Here is a 25,868-nt window from a genome sequence, read left to right as displayed (position 1 = left end):
GGGGACATCAGGAGGTGGTTCCTGTTGAGTGAGGTGAGGAAGTACTAGAGATTGCCAACGACTGCACTGAACACTTAAAAACGTGTCGAGAGTAGATGTCCTGCAAAGCATTCTTACTATAATAAAATCAAACTTGGGAAACAAATATGTCTGAGACTTCAATGATTATACTGGAACATACTAGGACCAGTAAGTCCTGTCCTGTCAGCCCAGGTATCTGGAACTCCCCCTTCACAGACTGAGCCCTGTGGGGCTCAGCTACCTTTAACAGCCAGAGTCTGCCTTTTTTTTTTTTTTTTTTTTTTTTTAAAGCAATTGTGATTTAGATGTGTAAATTCCAGAGGACTAGCCTAGAAATAAATTAATTTACACAGTCACATTGTGCATCCTTTCCTGACATGGCCTTACACACAGTAGGTCTGTGGTCCTCACTATCATAAAAACAAAACGCATTAGAGTCCTGGCTCTGTCTCCAACATACTTCAGGATCTGAGAAGGGCAGGCACCTGCTTTGGGCCATACATGTGAGAGAGGGAACAGAGCTGGATGATGCCAGATTCCTTCCAGTCCACTTTATGGTGATTTTAGAGAATCAGTAAAATCCAGTTTCGACAAAAGAATGACTTGAGGATCTTCACTCTAGGGCAAGTATTAAGAAATTGCCTCTACTTTTTAGATTGATGTAAGTGACACAGTGATGGAAGACATGAAGCAACAAAGAAAATTTCTCAGATCAGAAGGAATTTTGAGTACCAGTTCCAGAAAGGACAGACAGTACCTACCCAGAATAAAGCAACACAGAACTCTCACCTGAGAGAAAAGAGAGGAGAAGGCTTGGAGGAAAGGAAGGCAGAGGCACAGCACCATGAGTACATGCAAAGCATGTTATCAGGACAAGGCAGTTTTAGAGGTGCAAGCATCTGTATCTTGTGGGTTCATGCCAGAGCAAAATCTCACACGTTAGGGAGTGCTCTACCCCTAGCCTGCCTCTGTCTTTGAAGGAGGGTGGTAATAGAGAAACCATTGTAAGGATCCAGGCTTCAATGCATACATAGGTTTTTATATTATCTTTTCACGTAATCATCATAGAAGGCAGGAATCTGACATACTTCCAGTTTAGCAAGTGAATTTTTTTCTCATGGTTTGACTCTCAGCAAAGCAAGAAATGAAACAGGCTTAGCATATAAGGCCAAACCATTCATGGCCCTGTAGACCTCATTAAGAATTTTCTTTTTATGGAGAGAACAGGAACCCACTGATAGGTTTTAAGTGGGGGGAAATAAGGTTTATATTTCAAAAAGGTCACCAACAGCAGTGTATATGAGAGAAACTCTCAGATGCAGAATATGCTCAAACTGGTGGGTCTACTGAGTAGGCATCAATCAAGGTCCACCCAGGGGACAGGAACCACACTCCTTATTTTAACAAAGAAGTTTTAATATAAAGGATAATATAAAGTAGGTATAAAGCTTTTAACTAGTCACTGAAAAGGCAAAAAAGAGAGTGCGGAACTAAGACACTTCCGAGGCAGGAACTTCCCCAGATCTCTGGGGATTGGGGAGACGCAGCCAGTGTCATGGCCTCAGAGAGGGCCACGAAGCTGGTCCTGGAAGGATTGGGAAAACTAGAAAATGGACTCAGCTGCTGCAACAGGAAGAACTGCTACCTCTGGGCAAATAAGCGCTGCTCAAGTGCCCCTCAGGGGAACAAAAGGCAGACAGGAAGCAGAAGTTCCTTCTTCCTTCTCTGATCATGAAGTCACCCTCTCATGCCCCCTGTTGGCACCACATAAGAAAAAGCCAGGTGACAATCAGACATGAGTTGGTACAAGCCCAGTTTTAACATCATAAAACAGAGCAGAGAGACAAACACTTAAGAATTAATAAACCGTGAAACATGTGCCAGCAAGATTTTCACCAGCTGTTGTTCTGTTCCAAAATAACTGAACTACTCACTAATCAAATGTATCAAATCTAGAAAACCAATGACTGTAAGACTTATCAATATTTCAAATGCCGCCAAGAAAAAAAAACTGCCACCAATTAAAGAGACTTGATACTAAGTCTACATGAATTGCAAGATATATTCTTATTTCAAAGATGTTCAAAGGAGAAGAAAAAAGGCTAAGAGTTCTTTAGTAATGTGTCAAATTAATCAAAACAAGTCCTTTCTGTAGAAAATTATTATGGAAGAAATGCACAAAAAAGAGATTTGGGGGATACAGCTCAGTGGTAGAGTGCATGCTAGTACATGCAAAGCCCTGGATGTGAAAACTATTTAATTTTTTGTTTAACTTTTTATATTGGGATAATCATACATACACATGCAGTGATAAGAATTACTATGCCCAGTTGGGCTCAGTGGCACACGGCTACAATCCCAGGAACTCAGGAGACTGAGGCAGGAGGACCACAAGTTCAGCAACTTAATGAGATCCTGTCTCAAAATAAATTAAAAAAACAAGAAGGACTGGGGATGTAATACAATGGTAAAGCACTCCTGGGTTCCATCCCCAGTTAAAAAAAAAAAGAAAGAAAAAAAATGCTACACCCAGATCCTATATAGCCTTAACTCAGTTTCTCTCAATGGTAACATCTTAGGTTAACTATAGTATTCAAAAAGGAACACTGATGCTGATGAACACCATCAATCTGAATTGATATTTCACCAGTTTTACACACCCTCCCTGGTGTGCGTGTATTCTGTTCTGTGGATACGTCATGAGTACATTCATATACCCATGACCATAAACAACACACAGTTTAGCTTCATCAAAAGGATCCCTTATCCTATCTCATTAGAGCCACAGGTATCTCTTTTCCCAACACCTAGTTACATGTTCCCCCACCAATATGGGGAATGAACCCATAGGTGCTCTATCACTGAGCTACATCCCTACCCCTTTCTGTTTTTTATTTTAAGAAAGGGCTTGGCCAAGTTTCCCAGGCTGGCTAGGAACTTGTGATCCTCTGCCTTAGCCTCCCAAGTCACTGGAATTACAACATTATTTTTTTAAGGAAAAGAGCTTATGTCTTATTCTGTCACTATTTGTTACATGAATCCCCAAGTTCTTTTTCCATATTTAAGGAGTGATTAACAAATAAAATATCTCATTTGGTCAGGTGAACTATTCCTATACAGCAGTCTGCTGCAAAATGGGTAAAGACTTCTCCAGTGGGGAATCTTATTTTCAGATAGGAGATGGTATCTTCCCAGTCCCACATTTCCTGGCTGCATGATTACTGAACTGCATATGGCCTTTGGGACATTCATCACCCCTTCCTGCACCATGGCAGCACTGCACATGGCTGCTATACTATCATTGTCAATGTTATTAGCCTGACCATATCTCTTGGTCCAGTGTTGTCACCCTCTGATATATATTCAACAGAGCAGCCAGGGTGATCTTTATCAACATGAAATCCACACATCATTTGCTTACTTGAATGATCTTCTATGGCTTTCTGGCCCAGGTCTCCTCTCCTTGACCTGTTCACCAGGCTCTTCATGGTCCAGCACCCATCTGCCCTGTGGCCTTCATGTCCATGTCTTTCCCAAGGGCCTTTGCTTATGCCATAGTGGAAACCTCCCTGGTGGCCATTCACTGCAGGTTCTGTATCCCTTCACCATGCATTCTCTTTTTTTGTTGCAGTAAAATATACATAAAATAGTTGGTACACCACCATGCACACCTGTCATCCCAGTGGCTCAGGAGGCAGGAGGAACATGAGTTCAAAGCCAGCCTCAGCAATCTAGTGAGGCCCTGTCTCAAAAACAAAAAAACAAAACAAAACAAAAAAAGGGCTGGGGATGTGGCTCAATGGTTAAGCACCCCTGGGTTCAACCTCTGGTCACACACACACACACACACACACACACACACACACACACACACACACACGCACACACCAAAATTTAACTATTTTAGCTTTTTCAGTGTCCAGTTCAGCGGTATTACTACAGTCCTCTCTCAGTATCTGCAGAGAATTGGCTTCAGGACTCCCTCAGATACCAAACACTAAGGATGCTCAAGTACCTTACATAAAATGGTGTAGTGTCTGCATATTACCCACATCCTCCTGCATACATTAATCTCCAGATTATTTATAATATCTAATAAAAATTAAATGCTACATAAATGTTACATTACATTGCTTAGGGAAATAACAAAAAATATGTACACTTTCAACACAAATTGTTTTTGAATATTTTCTATCACTCCTTGGTTTAGTCCACAGATGTGCAGCTCAGATACAGAAGGTCAAGTATACCTTGTTCAATTTTACTACAAGTTTATTACTCTAGATGCAGAAGGAAATACAACTCATAAGTTTTCCATAAAAAGGAGAATATCAGAAGTTATAAATTAGAGAAGACATGAGTTGCATTTAGCAGGAAGAAGGATTGTTATTAACAGTTAAGACCTGTGTGTGCAATACCTGTGGCAACTGAACTTGAATAAATTTAAAAATTGGTTTCTCAGTTGCACCAATCACATTTCAAATGCTCAGTAGTCAACATGTGGCTAGTGGCCCCCATTCTGAATAGTAGATACAGAACACTTCTATCCCTGCAGAAAGGCTTCTGGACAGCACTGCTTCAAAAAAAAGTTGGGAACACCAACTTGATGACGCGCAAGGCAGGCAGACAGGAACAAAACCACCCAGCTAGAGGAACCTGCATGCTGGAAGCACGGAGAAGCCTAGGACACAGGAACCACAGCCTTGGCTCACATCCATACCCAAGGCTACACAAATCCACAATGGATCTGGTCCCAAAGGTACATGTTTAAAAACTAATAAATGTTGGCAATAATCAAAGTGTGACAGCAGTACATGCAGAAGTTAAGAATGGAATGGTTCAAGGGCTAGAGGTAGAAAGAGGCCAGTAAGGCCTCTCCAGGAAGGGCCAGGTTGCATCTTAAAGAACAGATGTCAGCTTGGGGCACCATGGGCCTTCCAGGCAGGGTCCAAGGTCACAGAGATGGTAAGTTGTAGAGTCAAGCTCCAAAGACAGGTCTGTTTCCCTGGGCCCATGACCTTCACCACTGAACTGAAAAAACTATAAAAGCTGAAGCATGAAGTGTTGAAGCAGGAGTGGCTGGAGCCATAAGCAAGTCTACATGGACAAGTCTACAACAATAAAATAGGAAGGGTTTTTCTTTGAGGCTGAATTTGGGCTTCAGCTTAGTGAGAAACCACTGAAAGAATCTACTAAGCAAAACAATTAACCAAACACATTTACACTTTAGAAAGCTAACATCTGAAGTAAAGGAGAGTGACCTAGCAAGAGAAGTGGAAGGCAAAAGGAAGGCTGGGTGAGGAGGCAGCACAGGCTCACCTAAACGCCACCTCCAAACAACAGTGGGGCACAGGATTCCCTCCCTGAGCTCAACGTCCTTATGTGTAAAATGGGGACTTCACCCTACATGTTCTTATTGGAGGTAAAGGACTGGCCCTTCTGAGAACTGCTGCCAGTTTTCCTGGTGGTACCTTCCCACTGTCCCTTTCGGGAAGGAGGATAAGAAGGCGTGAGGCACAGCACAGCAAGTACAGCTTATGGATACAGAGAAGAGTGGAATCTGGGGCATCCAAGTGTTAAGAAACTTCACAGGAGGTCACTGGTTTGGACTGAGCTCCTGCACTAGGTCCATCTGGCCAAAGCAACATGGAGCCAGTCACTCACAAGGTCCTTCCAAGCCAAAATTAAGATCTGTATCTGATCTTCTGAGAAATGAGGAGAGTGAGAGATTAATAACCAAATCCCCAAACAAGCCAGTTTAGCTCACATGATTAAGGAATTCCCTTTGCTTTAACCTTTACAAGGAGAGTAACTTTGAAACAACCAATATGCTTTTTCTTCTGTTTCTGCCTTCTCTACTAACCAACCTGCTGGACCCGTTGGAACACTTTAATTTCATGAAATGAAGTGCTGCCAATTCAAAATCTCAACTAAAAGTCCCTTCACCACATCCTGAATACTGAGGATTCAACAGGGGTGCTGTACAACTAAGCTATATCCCCAACCCTTTTTCAATTTTTGTTTTGAGACAGGGTCTCACTAAGTTGCCGAGGCTGGCCTTGAACTTGCAATCTACCTACCTCGGCATCCTAAGTCACTGGGATTACAGGCATGAGCCACCACACCCAGTTCAATTAAGATCTTTAAAGTAGCTGAGTGTGATGGTGTGCCTACAATGCCAGCAACTCAGGAGGTTGAGGTAGGAGGATGGCAAGTTCAAGACGAGCCTCAACAATTTAGCAAGATCCCCAGTAACTTAGTGAAACCCTGTCTCAAAATTTTAGAAAGTAAATTTAAAAGACTCTGGACGTAGCTCAGTGAATTTGGTGGAAAAGTAAATGTTCGAAAACAACACTGCCGCAAGAACAGGCTGTTATCAACTTTGACTACAATCAACTGGCCTTTCTTAATCACATACATTTTGAAGTCTTACCCACAGGAGATTAGGGACAGTAAAATTAAATGGCTGACATGCTGAAAGAGAATCTGATGTGGGAAACATTTTCCATCTGGCTCAATTAGTTAGATGCCAGGAAAATATAAAATGAACAGGAGATGGGCATATTGTAGCTTTGATAAAAATGTGAATAAGCTTTCACATGCCGCTAAAACCTCCTATAGCCAGCTCTTGGGACATACTGTCACGTCTACAGTGGCAGAAGCCACCTCAATGCCAAAGCCATGGGACAAACAAGGATCACCAGGCCTTTCTCTTTCCTGTCCAAGCATCTCTCATCTATAAAGAACTCAAAACACATTTAAAAATAAGTATTCAGTGCTTGAGTTACTTTTTGGATGAAGATAACATTTCTGTTATTTTTTTCCCATTCTTGAAAATAATAAAATTTCTGAGGTAATTTCTAAATGTTTTTATTATTAAATATTTAATACCTATAAAAGAACTTCTGTATGCCCACCACTCAGAACATTGCCAAAACCCAGAAGCCTTTGTATCAAACCACCTTTTCACATTCCACCAGAGTTAACCACCCTGTAACCAAATGCTTAGCATCCCCCGAATTACCACACAATGTTTTGAATCCTGAAACACATTTTAGTTTTATACATTTTTATTTGGTGGTGGTGGGGTACCAGGGATTAAACTCAGGGGCACTCGACCACTAAGCCACATCCCTAGCCCTATTTTGTATTTTATTTAGAGACAGGGTTTCAATGAGTTGCTTAGCACCTTGCTTTTGCTGAGAATGGCTTTGAACTTGCAATCCTCCTGCCTTAGCCTCCCAGGTCACTGAAATTACAGTGTGCCACTGTGCCTGGCTCATTTTTAAATTTTGTAAGTAGAATTACACTATTCTGTGATTTCTTTTCTTTTTATTTTGCTGAAGTTCACTTATGCTGAGGCATTAGCTATACTTCACTTGTGCAAATGCTGTAAATAGAATAACACAATGTATTTATCCATTCTCTTCTTAATAGGCATCTGGGTTTCCAGTTTCTACCACTGAAGCAGAGGCATATCCACAACTGAAACTGCTGGGTCACCAGCTATCCATGCTTTCCAACTCTCCTGGATATTGCTACACTATTTCCCACACTGTTTACAACAATTTACACTCCCAATAGAAGTATCAACTTTCACTGCTCCATATCCTCAAGAAAATTTTCAAATCTCTTAATTTTTGCTAATTTGATGGGCATAAAATGGCATCCCTTTGGGGCTTAACTGACATTTCCTTAGTTACTAATTAAGTTGGATTCCCTTCAACTTTACTGGCCTTTTGGATTTCCTCTACTATGAAACTCCTATTTGCTTCTTTTGTCTATTTTTTCTACTGGGTCTTTTTCTGATCAATTCTAAGTTCTTTTACTGTATTCTAGATACAAATCGTTTGGTGTTTGTGTCTGCAGTGCTGGGAGTTGAACCCAGGGCCTCACACCTTACTAAGTAAGTAAGCACTCTACAACTGAGCCACACAGCCAGTCCAAATCCTGTTGATCATATGTTCTGAAAATATTTTCTCCTAGTTTATCGCTTTTGTTATCGTGTCATTTGGTGAATGTCATTGTCGTGTTTGTGCTTTTTGTTATTGTATTCAAATAATCCCTGCTCCAAGGTCATAAAGTCTCCTATATTCACTTCTAGAAATGATAAAATCTTTCACATTTATCTGAATTCATTTGGTATTTATTTATTTTGTATGTGGTGTTTGACTTGGTCCTTATACACAGAGGAAAACACTCACGTGAAAATGGAGGCAGAAATTGAAGTGATGTGGCTATAAGTCAAGGAACACCAAACCAAGGATTCCAGCAAACACCAGAAGCTAGGAAGTGGTGAGAACCACTCTTCCCTAGAGCCTTCATGGGGAGCTTGATATTATACTGTTAGTTAGCCTTCAACACTGTGAGAGAATAAACTTAGGATATTTTAAAGTCACTCAGTTTTGTATGACAAACCTAAGAGACTAACACAATTCATGTGGATTATTTACACCACATGTTGAAAAGTTCATTATCCACCTCCAACCCCTGCTAATCTGTAGAGTTGGGGTCACCTCTTCCAAAAAACGGGTAGGGCCTGTTGTATGGGACAGCAAGATCCACACAGGCAGGGTGGGCTGAATGGGGCTTCCCACTGCAACCCAAAGCTCCATCGCACCACACTGCCATCATTATACTGCTTTATGATAAGATGTCTTGTGGGTTAAGTCCTCCTACTTATTATTCCTATTCTTTCTTCCACATAAATTTTTTAAACATCATGTCAAAAAGATTACAAAGATTTTTACTGGAATTGCTTTGAATTTATGTATCAATTTAAAGAGAAGTGACATCTTTAAATTATTGGGCCTTCTTTATCCAGGCATATGACAGGCCTCTAATGTCCATTTAGATCTAATTTTAATGTTCCCTAATACAGCTTTACATCTTCTTCCAGGGAGGTCTTGTTAGGTTTAACCCCAAATTTCTTATGTTTTCTCTTACTACAGAATGATACCTCTAAAAATTACATTCTTTTTTGATCCTAGGGATTAAGTCCAAGAGTGCTTTATCACTAAGCCACATCCCCAGCATCCCCTCACCCTTTTATTAAATTTTTGAGACAGGGTCTCACTAAGTTGCTGAAGCTGGTTTCAAACCTCTGATGCTCCTGCTCAGCCTCCCAAGCCGCTGGGACTACTGCATAGGCCACATAGGCCACCATACCTGGCTTAAAAATTACATTCTTAAACAGAGAATCATTTAAATAAAAAAGATGAAACTCTGCTGATCTTTAGAAAACAATAATTTCTCATCATATACTCATGCCCAGTAACCACCTGAGTGGGCAAACACACAGAACCCAAACATTTTATTAATCATACAAATATCAAATACTTTAGTGCTTATTATGTGCTTTGTGTTGGCCTAAATGTGCAAACCTCAAAAACTAGAGGTAAATTCTGTTAATCCCATTCTATAGTTGAGAAAATTGAAGATTAAAAGGCTAAAGGCACAGAAGGTAGATCCAGAAACTGAAGCCAGTGTTTGGCTCCACCTATAACTTTTTTTTTTTTTTTTTCAGTACTGGGGATGGAACTCAGGGCCTTGTGCTTTCAAGGCAAGCACTCTACCAGCTGAGCTATCTCCCCAGCCCACTTATAACTTCTTGAACAAGATGCTGTGCATATTTCTTTATTGTGACAGATGAGAAAAATAAAATCCACCTTAACCTCAAACCAAGAAACTAGCTGGGTGTGTTTGGACATTCAGTAATCCCACATGTTAGGAGACAGATTTGGGAGAATCACTTGAGTTGCTTACCTTTGTGACTTTTTTTTTTTTTTTTTTTTGGTACGGGGGATTGAACTCAGGGGCACTCAACCACTGAGCCACATCCCTAACCCTATTTTGTATTTTAATAGAGACAGGGTAGTCTCACTGAATTGCTTAGCGCCTCACCGTTTGCTGAGGCTGGCTGGCTTTGAACCTGCGATCCTCCTGTATCAGTCCCCCAAACTGCTGGTATCACAGGCAAGCACCACCTTGCCAGGCAGTTTATGATGTTTTGTACAGCACAAAATATGTATGATTCAAGACCAGCCTGGGCAAAACAGTGAGACCCTGTCTCAAAAGAAAACACAAGGTAACCTTCCTAACATTAATCCCTGTGGGATGCTCAAATTCACTTGATGAGTTCTCCAAATAAAAGTAGCACTAATATCATATTTATGATCCAAAAGTAGTTTTCAAATTAATTTAGAATAAAATGCTCTATAGATGATAAACTTTGAACCATTACATTTTTTTTAAATAATGAGGTAATATAGTAAATGAAGAATGTCACAAAACAAGTATTTCTAGACTAGGAGTAGCTCAGTGATAGAAAACATGCCTAACATGTGCAATGTCCTGGGTTTATTCCCCAGCACTACAACCAAAACAAAAAATTAGTATTTTTGTTTGTTACAATAATTTCTACATAATTGTTCAATTGCTTTTAAAAAAATGCTCAAAGCTTAACCGTCAATTTTCAAAATTAATGACACCCTTTCAAGATTTAGTAACAGACCCCACCTGTATCCCAAAGCATTTAGGTTAATGTTACTGTTTCTGTGGGCAAACCAGCAACTGACCTAGTGAGTTTTCGTGATTGCATTAATATATTATGTCTAAATTCTTTCTAATATATAAACCACAGAATTGGCATTTCCAGAATATCAGTGATATTTGAACCTTTAGTGAATGCCAAGGAATACTTTTTTGTTTGGCGTAGGGGCACACCTCGGTATTACCTTAAACAATCTGTGAATGCCACCCATTTACTTAATTTCATTTGTTTGCTCACTACAAACTACAAATACTAACTTTTACTAAGTGCTTGGGGTACATCAGTGAACAAAACAGACAAAGATCCTGACAATTTCCCCTCTGACAATAAGGTGAAGGCGGATGGGGAGCTCAGCGCACTCCAGAGTGGTCAAAACAGCTGATCAGCTTATTAGCTCATATCTGTGGAACATACCTGTAATTAATGTCACTGTCAAAACCAATGTATGCTGAGCGAAGTGCTCTTAGTTAGGTGGCTGTGTACTGCTTTCAAAATGGAAAACTGAATAGTGCTGTTTAGTAAAATAAAAATGCACCATACTTTCAAAATAATAACTGATAAAAATCCTTAATATCATTAATCTCAATGGTTAAATGAAAATAAAGGTCAGGAACTAACTACATCTTCCCCTTTGCCATTTCAAAGTACTGGTGTTCCTGCAAAAACCAAGTAATTGGCAACATATTAAAAATAGAAAAAGCAGCAGCAGCCACTGCTGAAGCTACCACCGAGGAGAACAATAGCAGGTGATGTAAGCATAGCTGAGCTTCTCAGTAGCCGCAGGCAGCTCTGTAGTTACCCGAGTTGATTATTCTCACGGAAATCATCAATGAGGCCAGGCCGCCCCCTGGGCGGGTTACACATGTTATCATTTAGAAACACATCAGGCTTACAGATACTGGTGCACACATTAAAACCCAGTTCCACAAACTGCTCTGCGACACATAAAATTTATTCTGGCTAGTCACTTGTTAGCATTTCTGAATACAGTGGGACAGAGGAAGCAAAAGGGCAGGTCAACAGCCAGGAAAAGCAATACTGGCCTGAGTTCTTCAAATCCCTGGGAACCAATGTGCACCCCCATAGGGGCAAAGAACTGAACATGCCTGCCCAGTTTACCCTAATGATCCATGAATAAGTTCTGTATTTTTATATTTCACAAAATTGACTGAAATTTGCAAGTGTGTTCCTATAAAGTTCCTGCCCCCATACTTCCTTCTCTTACCATTAAACAACAAAAAACCCACAGTTGAAAAAGTGTAGACAGCTTATGAAATACAAGAGTATTTAAATGTTCTACAAATTTAAAAAACTGTGGCAACACATAAGAAAACAGTTAAGTATTTTCACTCAAAACATTGCATTATAAAATACTTCTTCTTCCTTCTTTTTCTCTTATTTCCTTTGAATTCCCTTACACTTACTAAGAGAGAAATGGGTGAGAAGTAGGGGGTTGAAGGAGGTGGTGCTTTTTGGATAGGAAAATGCAAAGACAGAAAATTGAAGAAGGAAAGTGAGATAGGCACTTACTTACTCACTTATTTTTGGTACTGGGAAGCTCCAGCCTTTGGGGGAAGGGGAAGGACTGGAGATTTGACCCAGTGGTGCTCTACCAATGAGCTACATCTCCAATCCTTTTTTTTTTTTTTTTTTTTTACTTTGAGACAGGATCTCGCTCAATTGCTGAGACTGGTCTTGAACTTGAGATCCTCTTGCCTCAGCCTCCCAAGTCACTGGGAATACAAGTATGTGTCACTGCACCTGGCTTTTTTTTTGGAGGGGGGTGATACTGGGGATTGAACCCAGAGGTGCTCTACCACTAAGCTACATCCCCAGTTCTTTTTATTATTTATTTTGAATCAGGGTCTTGCTAAATAAGTTGCCCATTTTGGCCTTTAAACTTGGGATCCTCCTGCTTCAAGCCTCCCAAACCGCTCAGATTACAGGTGGGCGCCATGACACCCCAGCAAGATAGACACCATACAAAGGGCAATAAAAGAAGCTAGAGGTCCCAATCAATGCCAGCTACTATCCCCCCACCCTGTGACTAACAGCCCTCTTGGATTCGAGATCACTGAACCCTCAGAAAGGTTAGTCTAGAATTTTCAGCAGTTTCTGAAGGTCTTTCTCAGCTGTACCTGCCATGTGGCAAGAAACGAAAATACAAAAAAACAAAATCATCAAAAGCAAAAGGCCTCACTCACCACATGAGGCTGCCTGATGATTGAACCTAAGGCTATATAAAGAAAGAAAAAATTAGGTCTGAAAATTTCATTCTAAATATACAACTTCTTCTAACTGAGAACTGGGGATATGGTTCAGTGGTGCAGCATTTGCCTATCATGTGTAAAATCCTGGGTTGATGCCCAGTGTGTGCACACACACCACAAAGAACTTTTAACTATCAAGTATTAGATACCATAAATGGTGTTTATCAAAGCAACCAAAGAAAGCCTCCCCAATTCTATTATACCTTACCACTGTACATTTCTGCATGTCATGACATACCTGGAAGAGATTAAAGTAGAAGCAAAGAGTATTCTCATGAAGCTGACTTCTGTTATGGAAGGGCAAGTGGCAGAACATGGATTGATGGAAAGAGGAAGGTAGGTCATACAGCCAGAAGCAACCCTGGTGGGAATCCATTAAGGGGGCAAGCCAGACCCTGGGCAGGGGGGAAAACCTTGCATGTTGTGACATGTGAGGTCTTTGTGATGCACTGGAGTGTACTGACCCTTGGCCGGGTCCAATAGCTTAGGACCAAAAATGTGTTTTGTTTTGAGCTATGGATCAAATTTGTTAAACAGGGGATGGCCAGTAATTAGTTCTATTAGACTCAATGGGGCTATTTATAGGTGGCTGGCACTTTTTGAAACCTGTGAGTAAGCTAATGTCACCCTGCAAAGCTGAAGCCCATTCAACAGAGAATTTGGCCTCACCACACTCTGCAACAATAGGACTGACATCCTATCTCCACTAAAAGACAAAATGTCTGAAGGAAAGGTGGACAGAAGTGATGATGATGGACCATAACTTTTAAGAAACACAGCAATATAGACTCTCAGAGGTTTGATCTGAAGAGAGTTCCTTCCCACCTGGAATTATCCTCCCCCACTTCCGTCCACTCCCATCCCTACTCTAGCAGGCACTGCTGAACTTGATCTTCAAGTACTAGGGATCCACATGACTAGTGACACAGAGGAAACATTTTGGTGTTCCCAAATCTATGAGGGTTATATCCAATACTGTGAGCCACGTACTTCTAAAATGCAAGAGGAGTCCTTCCCTATCTTAAGGCAATACCTAAATCAGTTTTACAAGTAACCTCCTGTCCTACAATGAGTTCATTATACAGTCACAGTAGCAATGGTCTATTTACACTCCTCCACTGAGTGCAGGAAAATCACAGTCTATTTGCAATTATAATACTCTAAAAATAAGATACTTGATTCTTTCAAATGTGAAAGGTAACAAGAGGCAACATTTTTGTTCAAAACTCAAAATAGAAAGTTGGTCATCTGAAAAATATGTCTGTCAGAGGCAAAAAGGAAAAAAAAGCCATTTAGAACTTCTAAAATCCTAGTTTTTAGAGAAGGATTTGAAGCAGGGTATACGTAAAATCTAAATTAAAGGAATTTTAAACTAGAACAAGCAGAAATCAGTATCTACTCTTTTGTGACATTCCAAATCCACCAAAAGTTCTCAAAACCTCATCTGTGGTGCTTTTTTGGCATATACTACTTGAGACACAGTAATTTCAATTTTCTATGATCAGCATTACATGATCCTTTCAAATTTGAGCTAACTCACCTAACTATTCTACAATTATTTAAAAATGAGCAAATTTTCATATAAAAACAAAGCTGGAATAACACTGGAATTAAACCAGTATTTCATATTCCATATTGCTCATGTTCCACTTCTAAATAGCAAAGAATTTCAGACAAATGTGCACAAGGCAATTTTTAGATTATTTATAAAAGTACAAAATCATAAGCTAACTGTCCACTGGTAAAAGAATTTTTTTTCTTTTTTTTAATACTGAAGATTGAAGCCAGGTGCATCCTATCACTGAGCTAAATCCCCTTTTAAATTTTTTTTTTTTTTAAATTCTTGAGACAGAGTCTCACCAAATTGCCAACGCTGGCCTTGAACTTGAGATTCCCCTGTCACAGTTTACCTAGTCACTGTGATTATAGGCATGTGCCACAATGCCCAGCTTGGTATTTATGCTGTGAAATTACCAGTCTTTATTTTTTTTTTTTGCAGTACTGGGGATGGAACCAAGGGGAGAGCTACCATTTATGTGCGCTTGCTACCTATGTGCCACACAAGCGTAAGCACCCTACATGTATCCCTACCACCTCATGTAATTCTCACAATAGACTGCAGAGACAGAAACAAGGGCTATGAGGTTGATTAGATTCTATAATGATGGGGTATGAATTTACAGCCCAGGCTCCTACCACTGCTTCTCTCATGAAGGAATGTAAGTAGTGATGGCTGCCTCCAGATAACACAGGGCCATGAAGCTTGGTGGTGGTGGTGGTGGTGTGTTTGTTCCTTTTGATCAATAATCATTGTATTCCCAGGAAAGCAGTAATCTATCATATCACAAATGCTCAATATGATCTATAATATGTATTATACACATATCAATACACACATATATAATATGCCTAAAAGAAGTTTAATTTTTTTCCCCAGAGCTAGGAACTAAACCTAAGGCCTCACACATGCTAGGTAAGCACTCTATCACTGGGCCACACCCGCAGTCTGGATTTCCTTACTTTCTAATATGAGATGTTCCAGATTTACCTTAAACATTTCTTTCCTGTTATTTATTTATTTATTTATTTATTTATTTGGTACTGGGAATTGAACTCAAGGGCACTTAACCACTAAGCCACATCCCCAGCCCTTTTCTGTATTTTATTTTTTATTTAGAGACAGGGTCTCACTGAGTTGCTCAGGGTCTCGCTAAATTGCTGAGGCTGGCTTTGAACTTGAGATCTTACTGCCTCAGCCTCCTTAGCTACTAGGATTACAGAGTGCACCACTGTGCCTGGCCACCTTAAACATTTCTGCTTCAATTATATAATGAACTATTTGTCCAAGCACCTGAGAATCCTTTTGGTAGAAAATGATATCCAGAAGTCAAGATCTGGCACCTGATGTGTTCACTGCTACTGAAATGCCACTGCTCCCAGGCACTCTCACTGTGCACTGTGGACAGAGCTAGTGTAAGTATGTGTGTAAATGTGCATGTGCGTGCGTGCGCACACACAGGATGCATGCATTTTATGTTGATATTATTTCTATATTTATTGGTACTTATTAAAATCTATGTACCCACACCAATACTTCTGACTGCAATCTAACATTGTGGGGTTCATTCTAGCTGTCTCCTCTCCAGTTATATTTGTAACACTTTCCCTAACACTAAGAGTTGCTGATTCCCCTTATCCTGAACATACATGCTCAGATTGCCCCAATCTTTGGCTGCAGCTGTCATGTAGCCCCACAACGCTCCCACCTCTCCTGGGTTCTGATATGACATACCAGACCCTCCCTCAATGTGAAGGTCTCCTCAGCTACTTGGGCTCTGATGCTCCTGGCCAAGTCTCCAACAACTTACCTTACTCTGCCTATTTACTTATTAGCCTTCAGGACTAACTGAATTGTTCAGGAGGGAAAAGAGGAAGGGAAATACTTTGAGAATTTCTGAAAAATAATGTAAAATTATTCTTAAAAGGGTGTCCATTAAATTTGAACTTGTAATAATTCAGAAAGTCAAGTAAAAAGTTCACCTTTGCATCTTCTATGAAGAACAGGTTTGCTAAGTAAATTAATAGTGTAAACAAGCTTGTAACCCAGATGTTTAACCTACTTAAGAAAACTAATTGTTTTCAAGCACTTTAAAATCACCAGGCATGTACTTGCCTTTAATTATTATCTAATTACAAATGATTCTATTTTCTTCATTATAGCTTTGATAAGTCCTATTTGATTGTACTTTAAGAATCCCAACTTAACCCGATACAGTTAAGATTCTTTTAAAAATGTCTATTAATCAATCTGACTTTTCAATTCATCATCTGAAATTAAGTTTTTAGCCTGTCAGTGATATCTCTTTAGTTAATCTGACAAGCTGCTTTAAAAAAAAAAAAAAAAAAAAAAAAAGCCAGCCTTTCAGGGACCATTCACTGCTCCGAAGACCTATGTGTGCTAGCAGCATGGGCCTCAATGCTATTATTTTTTATAATGCAGAGCAGAGGATACCTATCAGGCTAGTTGTTCCCACCATTGCATCACTATTTTATTTATGACACTCCATTTTATAAAACAAGGATTCAAGCAATATGTTATTCTGCATTGCATTTAAGGAGGTTTGGGAAGAGAACGTATTTTTGAGTTGCAGTCCCCAGTTCCTCCACTGTTTTGTGGGGCCTCAGCCTGGCTACTGAGCTGTATGCACTTTTTTTTTTTTTTAAGGATAAACTGTTCTCCCCATCAGGTTATCAGGAAGACTAAATGAGGTAATGAGAAGTACCCAAGGCAGTATAAATAGGTGCCAAATGAATAGTATTCAGTTCCTTCCCCCACAGAGCTCCTTGATTCAGGGCAATATTTCAAAACTGGTCCCACAGAACCTCAGAGAGAACCCACTAAAGGACATGGTTGTAACCTACAGCTTGAGCTCTGTCTGCCCCATCACTGCCCTGAGCCAAGACAAAGGAAATGTGGAAAAACACAAGGGTCCATAACCTAAAACAAGTAACTACCCAACCCTGACCCAGAAGAACAATATCATTAATATTCGAGGGGTGAGGGACAAGAAATAAACAGGACAGCCAGGTACAGTGGCACATACCTGTAATCCCAGCAACTTGGAAGGTTGAGGCAGAGGATTTTAAGTTTGAGGACAGCCTGGGCAATACAGTGAGATCCTATCTCAAAATAAATAAATAAATAAAAAGGGCTGGGGTACAGCTTAGTAATAGAGTACCCCTGGACTCAGTCCCCCCACTCCCCCGACAAAAAAAGGGCACTGACTAGTCCCAGAGACCACAATGAATCCTGGTCCATGGGCACTGGGATCACTGAATGCACTATTTATTTCAGTGGTGGGTTATCTGTTTTTTGCATTTTGTTTTGTTTTGACCTATCTAGCTCTGTCAAGTACCAGTAACAAAGTATTAAAATTTATCATCTGACAAAAGATCACATTAAAAACCCATTATGGGTTTGTGGTGTAGCTTAGCACTGGAGCATGTGCTTATTAACATGTGCAAGGCCCTGAGTCTGATCCCCAACACCAGAAAAAATAAACAGAGGTAAACAATTCTTAAAAAAAAAAAAAAAAAAAATTGAAGGTGTTAATAATGTGATGCACATGAGCCTCTAGTAGTGTTTAAAAAAAAAAAATCTAAAAAGTTAGTCCCTAGTGGAGAACCAAGCAGAATGGGGAAGGTCCCAGCAGGTAAGACATTTAAACATGTGAACTAAACAAAAACACTAGGATCAAGAGTGAATCTAAAAATTGCCAGCAAATAATGCCAGATGATTTGTTTGCCCTACATTCTCAATATTTGACTATCTAAGCTTTCTTGGCAAATAAGATTATGTGGTTCTGTGTTGTTTCTTTTAAAATCATAAAAATGTGTTTATTTTGAAGAGATAGAAGAGTAGCATTCCTTCCAACTGCTGCAAGAGGAAAGTCAGGTATTAAAAAGACTGCAAACAAAATGCCAAGGTGCCATGAATACACACTGTGGTCTCTGCAAATAATTCCCTCTTCATTCAGACAGAGAAAGCTGTGGATAGGTGTGGAGCCTCTGTGTACCCGGAAGCCTGCAGGCTTAGTCTGAAGGGTCTCCCTGGGTTTGCAAAGGGCCTAAACCCGGAAGTACAGGTCAGGGGCCTCAGATATAGGGGAGGGCACAAGGCCAGAGAAGAAATTCCTCACCCAAAAGTGCAGGTTCAACTAGTTATCGGAAAAGTCCATTCAATCTAAAACTCAAATGAACTCTACCTCCCAACGGTACACATTCCTGTTTGTCAAACCAGAAACTGTATCCCCAAGCCTCTGCAGACACACAGCATTTCTGCAACAGGCAATACAAACTCCCCTTCTTTAACTCACACACACATACATGGGCCAAGCTTTCTGGCTCTCCACCCTCAAGATGGCAGTGGAGTCAGAAGCTCTGGCTGTACTTTCCTACTTGGTAGGACAGGAGAGGTGAACAGAGAGAGTGCTACAGCTCAGAGAATTCGTAAATCGATCTGTATTTATAGTCTTCCTTAATTACAAAATGTTAGGTGTGCTTCGTTTCTTACTAAAGGAGACTGAGGCAAGAGCAAGCAACCAGGAAAAACTGAGAGCCCTGATCACAGCATGGTCAGTCCTTAGCCCTCAGTGTCTTCAGGGGACTGGTTCCAGGACCCCAGAAGATCCCCAACTTCACCAATGTTTGAATCCCTTATATAAAATGAGGCCATATTTGTATATAACCTATGAATATCCTCCTATACACTTTGACTCATGTCTAGATTGCTTACAATACCTAATATAGTATAAACACTATATAACTAGTTCTAACACTGTATTGTTTAGGGGATAACAAGGAAAAAAGTCTGTTCACTCAATACAGACATAATTTATTTTTGAAATATTTTCAATCCATGGCTGGTTTAATCTGAGGATAAAGAAAGCTTGGATACAGAAGACCAACTGTACTCTGTTGCCTACAATTTATTTATTTTAAAAGGTAGAGGGAACAATCCATAACCCTGCCCCCTTCCTACCATCCTATGTATTTCTTCTAGATGGAAAGCTTCTGGGGCTTCTAGAAGAAAGCCACCACAGGAAGTCATTGCTTCCTGAAGGTGACCTCACCCCTGGTTTTGTGTGTGTTTGCTTGTCTGTTCCTCTGGTTTCTGTATATGGTAGAACAGCATAGTGCTCAAGTACCCCCAACTTAGCAACCAAGGCTGCCTGAGTCAATGCCTACCTACCCTCTGGTCTTCAGCAAGATTAAGCAAGTTAGCATCTGCAGCACCTGCAGTGGTCAGCCTGGGTTCATGGCAGAAGACACAGGAAGTAAAGTTACAGTTTTCCCTCTCCTTCCCTTTCTTTAGGCCATGTATCTACCTCCTGGCTCTTCAGTTCATTCCCAGCTCAGCCTGGAGTCTCATGAGTCCTGGACTCTACCCCACCAGTCCCAGATTTTCCCATACTATCTTTCAGGTCAATCCTCACTGGGACTCAGACAACCCTTACCAACTATACTTCCACCCTGACTGTGGACAAGATGCCTGCATAGTCACAGATCAAGGCAATACCAGCAAAGCCAGCCCTCTCAACAAAGCCCCAGAAGACAATTCTTTTATTATTATTTGTGTGTGTGTGTGTGTGTGTGTGTGTGTGTGTGGTGCTGGGGATTGAACCCAGGGCCTTGTGCTTGCAAGGCAAGCACTCTACCAACTGAGCTACCTCCACAGCCCGACAATTCTTTTTCTTGGTTGGGGAAGAGGAGCTGTTACAAATGGTCTGTCTTCCTTCAGGCCCCCTTCTCCACCTAGATTTCACCTCCGAGTTTAAAGAGACAGTGATGCTTCCCAGGGGAACTCCTTCCAATATCCTTTCCTCTTATTCCAATTTGCTTTTCTCTCTATGAGGCTAACCTGCAATCTAAATCTCTTCCCACCCTTTAGGTCTCTCCTCTGATCCTCTTTCCCATGTTCAGGTTAACTAGCTTTATCAAATGCCACACTGGGTTCATGATGACTAAGACAGAGGGTTCACCTTTGTGCCTTCAGGCCTTCCCATGCATGCTCCCCAATCTTCCCATGCATGCTTCAGAATGTAAGCCCACCAGCACAGGAATTATAACAATTTTTGCTCACTGCTGTACTCCAGACACTAGCATAGCCCTGAAATGCATGACACTCAATAGACACTTGATAAGTTACTTCAAGTCACCCTGGATTCATTTATTCACTCAACAAACATTCACTGAGCACCCACTGTGTGTGTCTGAGGCTATGAACATGCTAGGATTAGGCCAAGTTCCTATCCTAGAACTGCTCAATGTACTGGCAGAAGAGAGCAGAAAATCCATGGGGTGACTCCTCCCTGCTCAATGTACTGGCAGAAGAGAGCAGAAAATCCATGGGGTGACTCCTCCCTGTGACATACAGCAGCAAGCAGGATGAACAATGTTCGGGGGCTGCTGGACCTTAATGCTCCTTCAGGCCACATCAACTGTCAGCATCCAGGGCTTATCTCCACTGACCCCCTGGGGCCCTGGCCCAGATGCTGTCCTGAACTTCCCTAAACCCCTTCCTGTCTGGGTTTGTCTTGCCCCCCTCATTCCTGTACCCATCATTTCTCTATGCAGACTGACAGCTTCTGAACTCTCCCGGGTGCCAGTCCCTTCCTTCTGCTTGTCATGCTGGATTAACTGTCTGGCAAATCTAAAATGAGTCCGAAATGCTCCATCTTCCAACCATCCCTGCCCCACTCACCAAGCACCCGACTCTGACCACCAGCTCTACCCACTGAAAGTCCTCCCCAGTTTAGAACATGGTCCCTTCTTGGGGCCTGTGGAGCCACACTTCCTCCCTCCTCCTCATATCCCATTTCAAGTGTCTCTAGAATTTAGTCTTTCCCTCCTTCTTGTCACAGCCTGCTTCTGTCCTCCAGTCACTCCTCTGCTTGTCTTCCTGCCCTCCACTCTCCTGTCACCACTTTCTCAGCATGGACATCAGTTTAAAAACTGCTTTCTATGAGATAAAATCCAAATTTTTTGGAACACAAAATCCATCAAAATACACTCCACTCCAAAGTACCCTTCTACTCTCCTTCAGAAGCCCACACCCACAACCCACGAGCTCACCATTTCCAGCCTCTCCCCTGATGCTTGTCTCTGTGGATGCTACTTCCTTTGCCTGAAACCCCACAGCGGTAATGACAGTATAACTAACACTAACCCAAGCAATGTGTTGACCATTTCACAGCACATGCTCATTTAGCCCCCAGAACAATTCTGAAGTAGATATTGATACTCTTTCTCCTCATTTTGCCAAAGAGAAAGCTGAGGCACCCGGCACTGTGACCTCCCAACAACAGGCTGACCTGAGCACACAAGTGTTCCAACTTCAGCACTTCAGTTCTTAGCCACCCAGCCCTGGCTTACTTACCATTCCTTTTACCAGGAGCTCCTCTACATTCTCTAAGGCTTGGCTCTAATGTTTCCTCACTGGGGGAGACTTCCCCATCCCCTGGGCCTCCCTCTATGCTGCAGGGTCCCCTCAGCATCCTCCCGGTTACAGGCAACCTCACTGTGGCTGTCCATTAGCATCACTAGTTAAGCTCCAAAGGTAAAAAGTTGGGTCTTATTCACCTTTGTATTTCTAGTACTGTATAGTGCCCAACATAGTTTTTGGTATGATCAACAAATACCCATGTAATTAAACACATTCTTCCAATGATACAGAATCCAGATTATTCCAAGGTCAAGCTCAAGTCTACCCAGCATCCTACACAGCTAACCCTAACCCTCCTCTCCTCTCTATGCCTCAGGACTATGACAAAGAGTCTAAGGCCTTGCTGTGGTGGCAATCCTCACCAGCTGATAGTGTTATCATGGCAGGGCAGGCCAATGAGCTGCTGGCTACGGTCCCCCTGATCATGCGTGGGAGGCGGGCATCTAAGAAAAGTATGTTCTTCTGGGAGAAGCAAGGGGGCATCTGATGTGGGGTTGCCAGATTTAAGGTCTCTTATTCAAAATGCAAGGGGAAGTAAACATAAAAATTAAAATGTATATAATGGAAAATCTGTCATGGCCATTATTCATAACTCCTAAATATATGACTAAAATACTTGTAAGTAGCAGCAGTCACTTTGTGACCTACTTGCCATTTTTACATAATCTTCATGACCATATACCTCAACTTCATTAGTCTAGATTCTGCAACTGCCCAGTACCTAATGGAGTTGCTCCCCCACATCTTTTTTTTTTTTTTTTTTTCCCTTAACACTGATGTAGAATGGTTGTCTGCTCATAGCATATTAGAAGAAACAAAGAATTTCTTTCTCTCTCTCTTTTTTTTTTTTTTTGATTGGGAATTGAAACCAAGGGGCACTGCACCACTGAGCCACATCCCTAGTCCTTTTTATTTTTTTATTTTGAGACAGAGTCGTGCTCAGTTGCTGAGGCTGGCCTTAAATTTGAGATCCTTCTGCCTCAGCTTCCTGACTAGCTGGATTACAAGTAAGTGTCACAGAGTCCAGCTTGAAGTGTGGACTCTGAAGTGTGACTCAATGAAACTACCATTATTGTAGTTAGTAAATAAGAATGATGGAAGGTAGTCCCAGAACTTGAAATAAGGTTTATTTCTATGAGTGAGGCTAATAAAACCAGCAAAGACATGGTTAATTATAATACATACTTGAGAGAGTCTGTAATTAGGAAGTGGTTCTCAAATGCTTAACTTTAGTACCCGCACTGATCGATGGGAAGAAGAAAGTAAAAAAAAAAGTAAAGATTTTCATAAAACAATATTCAATTTATTCTGAGATTAACCCCTTCCCAATTTTGTTAAATTTTTTTTTTTTTTCTGAAACAACAGTAATAAATGATAGGTTTTAAAAAGCCTTTACTTGGCAAATTTAAAACTGGTAACTCATATTGTATTCCCGTACCCGCTGTTTCAGTATTCCAGTTCCCTGACACCTGAGCCTGGGAATCACCACATGAAAGTGAGGAAAAAACACCCAAATCCAGCTTGTTTGACTTGGATGTAGTTTTAGAAAGGAATAACTGAAATGGAAAGCTAATCATATACCCTAAGACTAAAAACCAAAGCAAAAACCTTGGTACTTCAAGAAAAGATTTTAAATACACATCTCTTAAGATTTCATAATGCACATTCCCTCCCCACCGTTACAGAAACCAGGGGCATTCCACCACTAAGCTACATCTTCAACAACCCTTCCCCCTTTGAGACAGGGTCCTGGGCTGGCCTTGAACTTATGATCCTCCTATATTAGCCTCCCAGCAGCTGTGATTATTGGCAAGTGTCATACAACTGGCTCCAATGCAAATCATCATCTCACACACTCTTAGTAAGTCCTCTGGCAGCCAGGTGTGACAGCATATGCAAGAGGACAAGTGGAGGCAGGAAGATGACAAGTTCAAGGCCAGCCTGGGCAACTTAGCGAGACCCTGAAACAAAAAATAAAAAGAGAGGAAAGTACTCCTGGGTTCAATTCCAAGTACCAAAAAATTAATAATAATGATAATAAATAGAAGTCCTGTGGCAAGCAAAGGCCAGTTTAATTCAGTTTGATTAGGAAAGGAACATTTTTTTCTTTTGAAGATAAATCTGTTAGTACCCCAACAAATAGCAGCAAACCCTGAACTAATCAAAAATACTGAATGTGTTTGAAGACAGAATATATTAAGAGCTGCGAGATATATCTTTATGAAACATGGGAAAGTAAGGAGGGAAGGTTGTCCTCTTCCAAAAAGAAAAGACCATGGCAGTGTTTTCCAAAAGAATATATAATCTGGTACAGCTAAAAAGGTACTTTCTACTTAACTGTCTTTAAAATCTCAGTATCCATGGAAGATTGGTTACAGGATCTTTCTCAGATACCAAAATTGATAGATGCTCAAGAGCAACTCACTATAAAACAATATAGTATTTGTACATAACCTATGTACATCCTCCCATATTCTGTAAGTCATCTCTAGATTATATGTTTGATACAGACACAACTGCCACCCCCCCCCCCCCGGAGAATACTTTGATCCATGATTGGTTGAAACCACAAATGCAGAACCCATGGTTCCAGAGAGCAAAATGTATTTATTTTCATTTCTTAGCATAAACCCTCTTGGGAGCACGCGCATGCACACACACACATAGAGGTAAGTGTAAATATCTGTTTTTCTAAAGAGAGAGCCAATTTCTTTTGATCAGAATGTCCCTGCCCTGGACAGGGAAGACAGCATTCTGATCATCAAAAGTATCCATTTCCTGTGTGCTTACATAACAAACTGATATTATTTTTTAAAGTTGCTTATGAATTTAGTTGGTGTGATAACTGAATAACTAATAAATTTGATTCTGCAGAATAGCAAAAATGGGAATCATGTCCTGGAATACGGTCATCTCTAGTTTTATTAGTTCCCTCTAACACTTTTTCAAACCACCGCAACAGTACACTTAGTGGATCATTAAAACAATTTGGTGGGTTGGGATCAGTTTTGGGGGGTTATGTTTTGTATTTTACAAAATGGATTTAAATGTGTATCTGAACACATTACACAAAGTACCAGAGTAAATACTTTTGCTTCAGTGTGTACATCTGTGTACAGCGTGTTAATGCAAACTGTGTTTTCTACAGTGGATCCAATCAAAAGGTTTGAAAGCTACTGTTGTAAGCTACCAAATTATCCAACTTCAGCTTATAAATAGGAACTTCTTGGTATTAAAAAGTACAGCTATGATTTCTGTAAGCAAGGGAGTAAAAGAAACAATGGCACCGAAAGGCAACCACCAACCACAGCCCTGCTACTCTGGACTCCTGGGGAGGACAGCATTTATTAAGCCACAACCACAGTCTGATTTTTTACAAAGGCATAAAGGGATAATCAAAATGCACTCCTAAAGGAAAACAAAAGTCTAAGGGATTACTTTCCATACTGATTTGAAAAATAAACAATCTGCATGGTGGTGGTACAGTCTGTAGTCCCAGCACTTGGGAGGCTGAGGCATGAGGATCGCTTGAGGTCAACCTGGGCAACATAACATCACCCTGTCTAAATAAAAAAAAAAAAAAAAAAAAAAAAAGAGGTGCGGTGGTACATGCCTGTAATCCCAGTGGCTCAGGAGGCTGAGGCAGGAGGATTGTGAGTTCAAAGCCAGCCTCAGCAATTTAGTTAGCAAGGCCCTAAAATACTCAGTGAGATTCTGTCTCTAAGTAAAATTTTAAAAAGGGTTGGGGATATGGCTTAGTAGTTAAGAGCCCCTGAGTTCAATTCCCAGTAACTCCCCCCCCAAAATAAATAAAGGAAAATGAAGAAAGGAAAATATATTAAATAAAAAAAAAAAAATCACAAAATAGCTGACTCCCCAAACTCTTACAGGTCACTTCACAGAGAAATAAGCTTCTCTTTGTCAGCTGAAATGAAAACTGCAGTAACCAAAAACCAATGCTTATTCTCCAGAGTGAACAAGGTTGGTTCCAAGCAGAACTCTAGATCATTTGTCTTTACTG

General features: G+C 40.7%; 1 protein-coding gene and 1 long non-coding RNA gene across 2 annotated transcripts in view; both read right to left on the bottom strand.

Moving 5' to 3' along the window:
- The window catches only part of TNRC6B (trinucleotide repeat containing adaptor 6B), a 255,936-nt gene that overhangs the window by 96,879 nt on the left and 133,189 nt on the right, over positions 1-25,868 (bottom strand).
- On the bottom strand, positions 14,691-25,186 carry LOC306661702. Its single transcript, XR_013763942.1, has 2 exons — positions 20,709-25,186; positions 14,691-20,656 (listed from the first exon to the last, which is right to left on the bottom strand). It is a non-coding gene; the product is annotated as an uncharacterized lncRNA (long non-coding RNA).

The sequence above is a fragment of the Sciurus vulgaris genome, assembly GCF_902686455.1.
Source record: "Sciurus vulgaris genome assembly, chromosome: 5".
NCBI classification, from domain to species: domain Eukaryota; kingdom Metazoa; phylum Chordata; class Mammalia; order Rodentia; family Sciuridae; genus Sciurus; species Sciurus vulgaris.
The sequence above is the reverse complement of the archived record's forward strand: the minus strand, read 5'-3'. Positions and strand labels throughout refer to the sequence as shown.